Source organism: Nerophis lumbriciformis, unplaced genomic scaffold (assembly GCF_033978685.3).
Source record: "Nerophis lumbriciformis unplaced genomic scaffold, RoL_Nlum_v2.1 HiC_scaffold_69, whole genome shotgun sequence".
Taxonomy (NCBI): Eukaryota; Metazoa; Chordata; class Actinopteri; order Syngnathiformes; family Syngnathidae; genus Nerophis; species Nerophis lumbriciformis.
The window spans coordinates 145,001-155,000 of NW_027316611.1; positions in this window are offsets into that span (position 1 = coordinate 145,001).

Below are 10,000 nucleotides of genomic sequence, written 5' to 3' on the forward strand. Positions count from 1 at the left end.
TTTAGAGTACCAGGCCTCTATAGAAAAGTTTGGTTTTTTGTCTATGTGTCATCATTTTAGAGTACCAGGCCTCTATAGAAAAGTTTGGTTTTTTGTCTATGTGTCATCATTTTAGAGTACCAGGGCTCTATAGAAAAGTTTGGTAAATTTGACTAAGTGTCTAGGAGCATTTCCCTTTAAGAAGGCCGACCTGCTATGGTTCTCCACCTGGGTCTGGAACGCCAAATTAGTCCCTCTCCTAGCTGGAAGTCCAAAAAAAAAGGCGTGAATTTGACTAAGTGTCTAGGAGGATGTCCCCTTAAGAAGGCCGACGTGCCTTGGTTCTCTACCTGGGTACGGAACACCAAATTAGTCCCTCTCCTCGCTGGAAGTCCAAAAAAAGGCGTGAATTTGACTAAGTGCCTAGGAGGATGTCCCTTTAAGAAGGCCGACCTGCTATGGTTCTCCACCTGGGTACAGAACGCCAAATTAGTCCCTCTCCTCGCTGGAAGTCCAAAAAAAAGGCGTGAATTTGACTAAGTGCCTAGGAGGATGTCCCTTTAAGAAGGCCGACGTGCTATGGTCCTCCACCCGGGTGCGGAAAGCAAAATTAGTCCCTCTCCTCGCTGGAAGTCCAAAAAAAGGCGTGAATTTGACTAAGTGCCTAGGAGGATGTCCCTTTAAGAAGGCCGACCTGCTATGGTTCTCCACCTGGGTACAGAACGCCAAATTAGTCCCTCTCCTCGCTGGAAGTCCAAAAAAAAGGCGTGAATTTGACTAAGTGCCTAGGAGGATGTCCCTTTAAGAAGGCCGACGTGCTATGGTCCTCCACCCGGGTGCGGAAAGCAAAATTAGTCCCTCTCCTCGCTGGAAGTCCAAAAAAAAGGCGGAAATTTGACTAAGTGCCTAGGAGGATGTCCCTTTAAGAAGGCCGACGTGCTATGGTTCTCCACCCGGGTGCGGAAAGCAAAATTAGTCCCTCTCCTCGCTGGAAGTCCAAAAAAAAAGGTGTAAATTTGACTAAGTGCCTAGGAGCATGTCCCTTTAAGAAGGCTGACCTGCTATGGTTCTCCACCTGGGTCAGGAAAGCAAAATTGTCCCTCTCCTCGCTGGAAGTCCAAAAAAAAGGCGTGAATTTGACTAAGTGCCTAGGAGGATGTCCCTTTATAAGGCCGACGTGCTATGGTTCTCCACCTGGGTCCGGAAAGCAAAATTAGTCCCTCTCCTCGCTGGAAGTCCAAAAAAAAGGCGTGAATTTGACTAAGTGCCTAGGAGGATGTCCCTTTATAAGGCCGACGTGCTATGGTTCTCCACCTGGGTCAGGAACGCAAAATTAGTCCCTCTCCTCGCTGGAAGTCCAAAAAAAAGGCGTAAATTTGACTAAGTGCCTAGGAGCATTTCCCTTTAAGAAGGCCGACGTGCTATGGTTCTCCACCTGGGTCCGGAAAGCAAAATTAGTCCCTCTCCTCGCTGGAAGTCCAAAAAAAAGGCGTGAATTTGACTAAGTGCCTAGGAGCATTTCCCTTTAAGAAGGCCGACGTGCTATGGTTCTCCACCTGGGTCAGGAAAGCAAAATTGTCCCTCTCCTCGCTGGAAGTCCAAAAAAAGGCGTGAATTTGACTAAGTGCCTAGGAGGATGTCCCTTTAAGAAGGCCGACGTGCTATGGTTCTCCACCTGGGTCAGGAAAGCAAAATTGTCCCTCTCCTCGCTGGAAGTCCAAAAAAAAGGCGTGAATTTGACTAAGTGCCTAGGAGCATTTCCCTTTAAGAAGGCCGACGTGCTATGGTTCTCCACCTGGGTCAGGAAAGCAAAATTGTCCCTCTCCTCGCTGGAAGTCCAAAAAAAAGGCGTAAATTTGACTAAGTGCCTAGGAGGATGTCCCTTTAAGAAGGCCGACGTGCTATGGTTCTCCACCTGGGTCAGGAAAGCAAAATTGTCCCTCTCCTCGCTGGAAGTCCAAAAAAAAGGCGGAAATTTGACTAAGTGCCTAGGAGGATGTCCCTTAAAGAAGGCCGACGTGCTATGGTTCTCCACCTGGGTCTGGAACGCCAAATTAGTCCCTCTCCTCGCTGGAAGTCCAAAAAAAAGGCGGAAATTTGACTAAGTGCCTAGGAGGATGTCCCTTTAAGAAGGCCGACGTGCTATGGTTCTCCACCCGGGTCCGGAACTCAAAATTAGTCCCTCTCCTAGTTGGAAGTCATCAAAAAAAGGCGGAAATTTGACTAAGTGCCATCATTTTAGAGTACCAGGACTATAGTGGGGGAATTGGAGCCCTCTGGTGGACACTCGCTGCAAATGCACCCTGAATTAAAGACATTATTTCCAGTTCTTTTGGGGCCCTATTTTCAGGCGTAAATTTGACTAAGTGTCTAGGGGCATGTCCCTTTAAGAAGGCCGACCTGCTATGGTTCTCCACCTGGGTCTGGAACGCCAAATTAGTCCCTCTCCTCGCTGGAAGTCCAAAAAAAAGGCGTGAATTTGACTAAGTGCCTAGGAGGATGTCCCTTTAAGAAGGCCGACGTGCTATGGTTCTCCACCTGGGTCAGGAAAGCAAAATTGTCCCTCTCCTCGCTGGAAGTCCAAAAAAAAGGCGTGAATTTGACTAAGTGCCTAGGAGGATGTCCCTTTAAGAAGGCCGACGTGCTATGGTTCTCCACCTGGGTCAGGAAAGCAAAATTGTCCCTCTCCTCGCTGGAAGTCCAAAAAAAAAAGGTGTAAATTTGACTAAGTGTCTAGGAGCATTTCCCTTTAAGAAGGCCGACCTGCTATGGTTCTCCACCTGGGTCAGGAACGCCAAATTGTCCCTCTCCTCGCTGGAAGTCCAAAAAAAAGGCGTGAATTTGACTAAGTGCCTAGGAGCATTTCCCTTTAAGAAGGCCGACGTGCTATGGTTCTCCACCCGGGTACGGAAAGCAAAATTAGTCCCTCTCCTCGCTGGAAGTCCAAAAAAAAGGCGTAAATTTGACTAAGTGCCTAGGAGGATGTCCCTTTAAGAAGGCCGACGTGCTATGGTTCTCCACCCGGGTCCGGAACTCAAAATGAGTCCCTCTCCTAGTTGGAAGTCATCAAAAAAAGGCGGAAATTTGACTAAGTGTCATTATTTTAGAGTACCAGGCCTCTATAGAAAAGTTTGGTTTTTTGTCTATGTGTCATCATTTTAGAGTACCAGGCCTCTATAGAAAAGTTTGGTTTTTTGTCTATGTGTCATCATTTTAGAGTACCAGGGCTCTATAGAAAAGTTTGGTAAATTTGACTAAGTGTCTAGGAGCATTTCCCTTTAAGAAGGCCGACCTGCTATGGTTCTCCACCTGGGTCTGGAACGCAAAATTAGTCCCTCTCCTAGCTGGAAGTCCAAAAAAAAAGGCGTGAATTTGACTAAGTGTCTAGGAGGATGTCCCCTTAAGAAGGCCGACGTGCCTTGGTTCTCTACCTGGGTACGGGACGCCATATTAGTCCCTCTCCTCGCTGGAAGTCCAAAAAAAAGGCGTGAATTTGACTAAGTGTCTAGGAGCATTTCCCTTTAAGAAGGCCGGCCTGCTATGGTTCTCCACCTGGGTCCGGAAAGCAAAATTAGTCCCTCTCCTCGCTGGAAGTCCAAAAAAAAGGCGTGAATTTGACTAAGTGCCTAGGAGGATGTCCCTTTAAGAAGGCCGACGTGCTATGGTCCTCCACCTGGGTCAGGAACGCAAAATTGTCCCTCTCCTCGCTGGAAGTCCAAAAAAAAGGCGTGAATTTGACTAAGTGCCTAGGAGGATGTCCCTTTAAGAAGGCCGACGTGCTATGGTTCTCCACCTGGGTCAGGAAAGCAAAATTGTCCCTCTCCTCGCTGGAAGTCCAAAAAAAAAAGGTGTAAATTTGACTAAGTGTCTAGGAGCATTTCCCTTTAAGAAGGCCGACCTGCTATGGTTCTCCACCTGGGTCAGGAACGCCAAATTGTCCCTCTCCTCGCTGGAAGTCCAAAAAAAAGGCGTGAATTTGACTAAGTGCCTAGGAGCATTTCCCTTTAAGAAGGCCGACGTGCTATGGTTCTCCACCTGGGTCAGGAAAGCAAAATTGTCCCTCTCCTCGCTGGAAGTCCAAAAAAAAGGCGTGAATTTGACTAAGTGCCTAGGAGCATTTCCCTTTAAGAAGGCCGACGTGCTATGGTTCTCCACCTGGGTCAGGAAAGCAAAATTGTCCCTCTCCTCGCTGGAAGTCCAAAAAAAAGGCGTGAATTTGACTAAGTGTCTAGGAGCATTTCCCTTTAAGAAGGCCGACGTGCTATGGTTCTCCACCTGGGTCAGGAAAGCAAAATTGTCCCTCTCCTCGCTGGAAGTCCAAAAAAAAGGCGTAAATTTGACTAAGTGCCTAGGAGGATGTCCCTTTAAGAAGGCCGACGTGCTATGGTTCTCCACCTGGGTCAGGAAAGCAAAATTGTCCCTCTCCTCGCTGGAAGTCCAAAAAAAAGGCGTAAATTTGACTAAGTGCCTAGGAGGATGTCCCTTAAAGAAGGCCGACGTGCTATGGTTCTCCACCTGGGTCTGGAACGCCAAATTAGTCCCTCTCCTCGCTGGAAGTCCAAAAAAAAGGCGGAAATTTGACTAAGTGCCTAGGAGGATGTCCCTTTAAGAAGGCCGACGTGCTATGGTTCTCCACCCGGGTCCGGAACTCAAAATTAGTCCCTCTCCTAGTTGGAAGTCATCAAAAAAAGGCGGAAATTTGACTAAGTGCCATCATTTTAGAGTACCAGGACTATAGCTGGGGAATTGGAGCCCTCTGGTGGACACTCGCTGCAAATGCACCCTGAATTAAACACATTATTTCCAGTTCTTTTGGGGCCCTATTTTCAGACGTTGTGGAGCCCTCCAGTGGACTCCCGCCTCCAATGCACCCCCATAATTATAGACATCACCCCCCAAATTAAAGACATTATTTCCAGTTCTTTTGGGCCCCTATTTTCAGCCGGTTTGGCGTATTTCCTTGACGCCGGGGAGTCCTACAGGTGTTCCCGGGGAATGAGAGGCCTTTTGTGGGCCAGAAAGAGTGGGGAACCCTTGGAGCCCCTATTTTCAGACAGTTTGGCTTATTTCGGTGACGCCGGGGCGTCCATCAGGTCTTCCCGGGGAATGAGAGGCCTTTTGTGGCCATATGTCAACAAAAGAGTGGGGAAATGGAGCCCTCCGGTGGACTCCCGCTGCAAATGCACCCCCCAAATTAAATACATTAATTCCAGGCCTTTTGGGGCCCTATATTCAGACGGTGTGGAGCCCTCCAGTGGACTCCCGCCTCCAATGCACCCCCATAATTATAGACATCACCCCCCAAATTAAACACATTATTTCCAGTTCTTTTGGGCCCCTATTTTCAGACGGTTTGGCGTGTTTCCTTGACGCCGGGGAGTCCTACAGGTGTTCCCGGGGAATGAGAGGCCTTTTGTGGGCCAGAAAGAGTGGGGAACCCTTGGAGCCCCTATTTTCAGACAGTTTGCCGTATTTCGGTGACGCCGGGGCGTCCATCAGGTCTTCCCGGGGAATGTGAGGCCTTTCGTGGGCCATATTTTCAGACAGATTGGCCTGTTTCAGTGACGCCGAGGCGTCCATCAGGTCTTCCCGGGGAGTGTGAGGCCTTTTGGGGCCCTATTTTCAGACAGAAAAAAAAGAAAAGTAACCCTTACACTACAAAGGACAGCGGGGAAACGCCCCCCCAGCAAAGTCACAGGGGAAGTGGGGTAGACAAGTGGAGAGTGTCTGGGGAAAAGTCCACAAAATGATCAAAAATCACACACAGGTACGAGTGCCACAAGTCCCGCCGCGTCCCACCCGAGTCCGAGGTGCCCCCCGCATGCCCAAAACGCACCCAGCAAAGGCGCACTGTGAGTGGGGAAGAAAAGTTGGAAAAGTGGGCAAAAGTCCGGAAAAATGACCAAAAACCACACCCAGGTTAGAGCCCCACACGTCCTGCAGTCGCACCCGAGTCCTGGGATGCCCAACATGTCCAAAAAAATCAAAAAAAGCCCAAAAAATCAAAAAAATCCCCGGGCCGTATCTTGGACGCCGGCGTACCGCGTTCGGCCCTCGTGCCGTAGTTTGGCGACCGATTGTAAAAATTTGCCGCGACCGGCTAGTTTTTTTCCTTGGAGTAAATAGAGAGTAGATCCAGCAGGAAATATGCACTATAAACAAAGAGAGGGAGTTTGGAGGGGGGCAAAAACGCCCTCTTGGAACTTTTGCAGCAGCACACATCAAACTAGCGGGGAGAAGGCATGCATAGCAAAAGGCCACGAAATGATCCAAAATCACACCCAGGTTCGAGTCCCACAAGTCCCGCCGCGTTCCACCAGGGTTCCGGGGTGCCTGACATGTCCACGACGCACCCAGCAAAGGCGCACTGTGATTGGGAAGAAAAGTTGGGAAAGTGGGCAAAAGTCCCGAATTTTATCCAAAATTATACCCAGGTTCGAGTCCCACAAGTCCCGCCGCGTTCCACCAGTGTCTCGGGGTGCCTACAATGTCCACAACGCACCCAGCAAAGGCATCACACCCAGGTTCGAGTCCCACAAGTCCCGCCGCGTTCCACCAGGGTTCCGGGGTGCCTACAATGTCCACAACTTACCCAGCAAAGGCGCACTGTGATTGGGAAGAAAAGTTGGGAAAGTGGGCAAAAGTCCCGAATTTGGTCCAAAATCACACCCAGGTTCGAGTCCCACAAGTCCCGCCGCGTTCCACCAGGGTTCCGGGGTGCCTACAATGTCCACGACGCACCCAGCAAAGGCGCACTGTGATTGGGAAGAAAAGTTGGGAAAGTGGGCAAAAGTCCCGAATTTGGTCCAAAATCACACCCAGGTTCGAGTCCCGCAAGTCCCGCCGCGTTCCACCAGTGTCTCGGGGTGCCTACAATGTCCACAACGCACCCAGCAAAGGCGCACTGTGATTGGGAAGAAAAGTTGGGAAAGTGGGCAAAAGTCCCGAATTTGGTCCAAAATCACACCCAGGTTCGAGTCCCACAAGTCCCGCCGCGTTCCACCAGGGTTCCGGGGTGCCTACAATGTCCACAACGCACCCAGCAAAGGCGCACTGTGATTGGGAAGAAAAGTTGGGAAAGTGGGCAAAAGTCCCGAATTTGATCCAAAATCACACCCAGGTTCGAGTCCCACAAGTCCCGCCGCGTTCCACCAGTGTCTCGGGGTGCCTACAATGTCCACAACGCACCCAGCAAAGGCGCACTGTGATTGGGAAGAAAAGTTGGGAAAGTGGGCAAAAGTCCCGAATTTGGTCCAAAATCACACCCAGGTTCGAGTCCCACAAGTCCCGCCGCGTTCCACCAGGGTTCCGGGGGTGCCTGGCATGTCCACAACTTACCCAGCAAAGGCGCACTGTGATTGGGAAGAAAAGTTGGGAAAGTGGGCAAAAGTCCCGAATTTGGTCCAAAATCACACCCAGGTTCGAGCCCCACAAGTCCCGCCGCGTTCCACCAGTGTCTCGGGGTGCCTACAATGTCCACAACTTACCCAGCAAAGGCGCACTGTGATTGGGAAGAAAAGTTGGGAAAGTGGGCAAAAGTCCCGAATTTGGTCCAAAATCACACCCAGGTTCGAGTCCCACAAGTCCCGCCGCGTTCCACCAGGGTTCCGGGGTGCCTACAATGTCCACAACGCACCCAGCAAAGGCGCACTGTGATTGGGAAGAAAAGTTGGGAAAGTGGGCAAAAGTCCCGAATTTGATCCAAAATCACACCCAGGTTCGAGTCCCACAAGTCCCGCCGCGTTCCACCAGTGTCTCGGGGTGCCTACAATGTCCACAACGCACCCAGCAAAGGCGCACTGTGATTGGGAAGAAAAGTTGGGAAAGTGGGCAAAAGTCCCGAATTTGGTCCAAAATCACACCCAGGTTCGAGTCCCACAAGTCCCGCCGCGTTCCACCAGTGTCTCGGGGTGCCTACAATGTCCACGACGCACCCAGCAAAGGCGCACTGTGATTGGGAAGAAAAGTTGGGAAAGTGGGCAAAAGTCCCGAATTTGGTCCAAAATCACACCCAGGTTCGAGCCCCACAAGTCCCGCCGCGTTCCACCAGTGTCTCGGGGTGCCTACAATGTCCACGACGCACCCAGCAAAGGCGCACTGTGATTGGGAAGAAAAGTTGGGAAAGTGGGCAAAAGTCCCGAATTTGGTCCAAAATCACACCCAGGTTCGAGTCCCACAAGTCCCGCCGCGTTCCACCAGGGTTCCGGGGTGCCTACAATGTCCACAACGCACCCAGCAAAGGCGCACTGTGATTGGGAAGAAAAGTTGGGAAAGTGGGCAAAAGTCCCGAATTTGGTCCAAAATCACACCCAGGTTCGAGTCCCGCAAGTCCCGCCGCGTTCCACCAGTGTCTCGGGGTGCCTACAATGTCCACAACGCACCCAGCAAAGGCGCACTGTGATTGGGAAGAAAAGTTGGGAAAGTGGGCAAAAGTCCCGAATTTGGTCCAAAATCACACCCAGGTTCGAGCCCCACAAGTCCCGCCGCGTTCCACCAGTGTCTCGGGGTGCCTACAATGTCCACGACGCACCCAGCAAAGGCGCACTGTGATTGGGAAGAAAAGTTGGGAAAGTGGGCAAAAGTCCCGAATTTGGTCCAAAATCACACCCAGGTTCGAGCCCCACAAGTCCCGCCGCGTTCCACCAGTGTCTCGGGGTGCCTACAATGTCCACAACTTACCCAGCAAAGGCGCACTGTGATTGGGAAGAAAAGTTGGGAAAGTGGGCAAAAGTCCCGAATTTGGTCCAAAATCACACCCAGGTTCGAGTCCCACAAGTCCCGCCGCGTTCCACCAGGGTTCCGGGGTGCCTACAATGTCCACAACGCACCCAGCAAAGGCGCACTGTGATTGGGAAGAAAAGTTGGGAAAGTGGGCAAAAGTCCCGAATTTGGTCCAAAATCACACCCAGGTTCGAGTCCCGCAAGTCCCGCCGCGTTCCACCAGTGTCTCGGGGTGCCTACAATGTCCACAACGCACCCAGCAAAGGCGCACTGTGATTGGGAAGAAAAGTTGGGAAAGTGGGCAAAAGTCCCGAATTTGATCCAAAATTATGCCCGGGTTGGAGTACCACGAGTCCGGCCGCGTTCCACCGGTGTCCCGGGGGTGCCTGGCATGTCCACAACTTACCCAGCAAAGGCGCACTGTGATTGGGAAGAAAAGTTGGGAAAGTGGGCAAAAGTCCCGAATTTGATCCAAAATTATGCCCGGGTTGGAGTACCACGAGTCCGGCCGCGTTCCACCGGTGTCCCGGGGGTGCCTGGCATGTCCACAACTTACCCAGCAAAGGCGCACTGTGATTGGGAAGAAAAGTTGGGAAAGTGGGCAAAAGTCCCGAATTTGATCCAAAATTATGCCCGGGTTGGAGTACCACGAGTCCGGCCGCGTTCCACCGGTGTCCCGGGGGTGCCTGCCATGTCCACAACTTACCCAGCAAAGGCGCACTGTGATTGGGAAGAAAAGTTGGGAAAGTGGGCAAAAGTCCCGAATTTGATCCAAAATTATGCCCGGGTTGGAGTACCACGAGTCCGGCCGCGTTCCACCGGTGTCCCGGGGGTGCCTGCCATGTCCACAACTTACCCAGCAAAGGCGCACTGTGATTGGGAAGAAAAGTTGGGAAAGTGGGCAAAAGTCCCGAATTTGATCCAAAATTATGCCCGGGTTGGAGTACCACGAGTCCGGCCGCGTTCCACCGGTGTCCCGGGGGTGCCTGCCATGTCCACAACTTACCCAGCAAAGGCGCACTGTGATTCAGAAGAAAAGTTGGGAAAGTGGGGAAAAAAAGGACCGGAAAATATCCAAAATTATGCCCGGGTTGGAGTACCACGAGTCCGGCCGCGTTCCACCGGTGTCCCGGGGGTGCCTGGCACGTCCACAACTTACCCAGCAAAGGCGCACTGTCAGTGGGGAAGACCAAACATGTCTCGGATTTTTTCCAAGTACCTTAACGAGAGAGGCTAAAAAGCACCTGTTTTTACCTTCTCTCGTTGTTGTACTTAGAAAAAAAACGAGAAAATAAAAAAT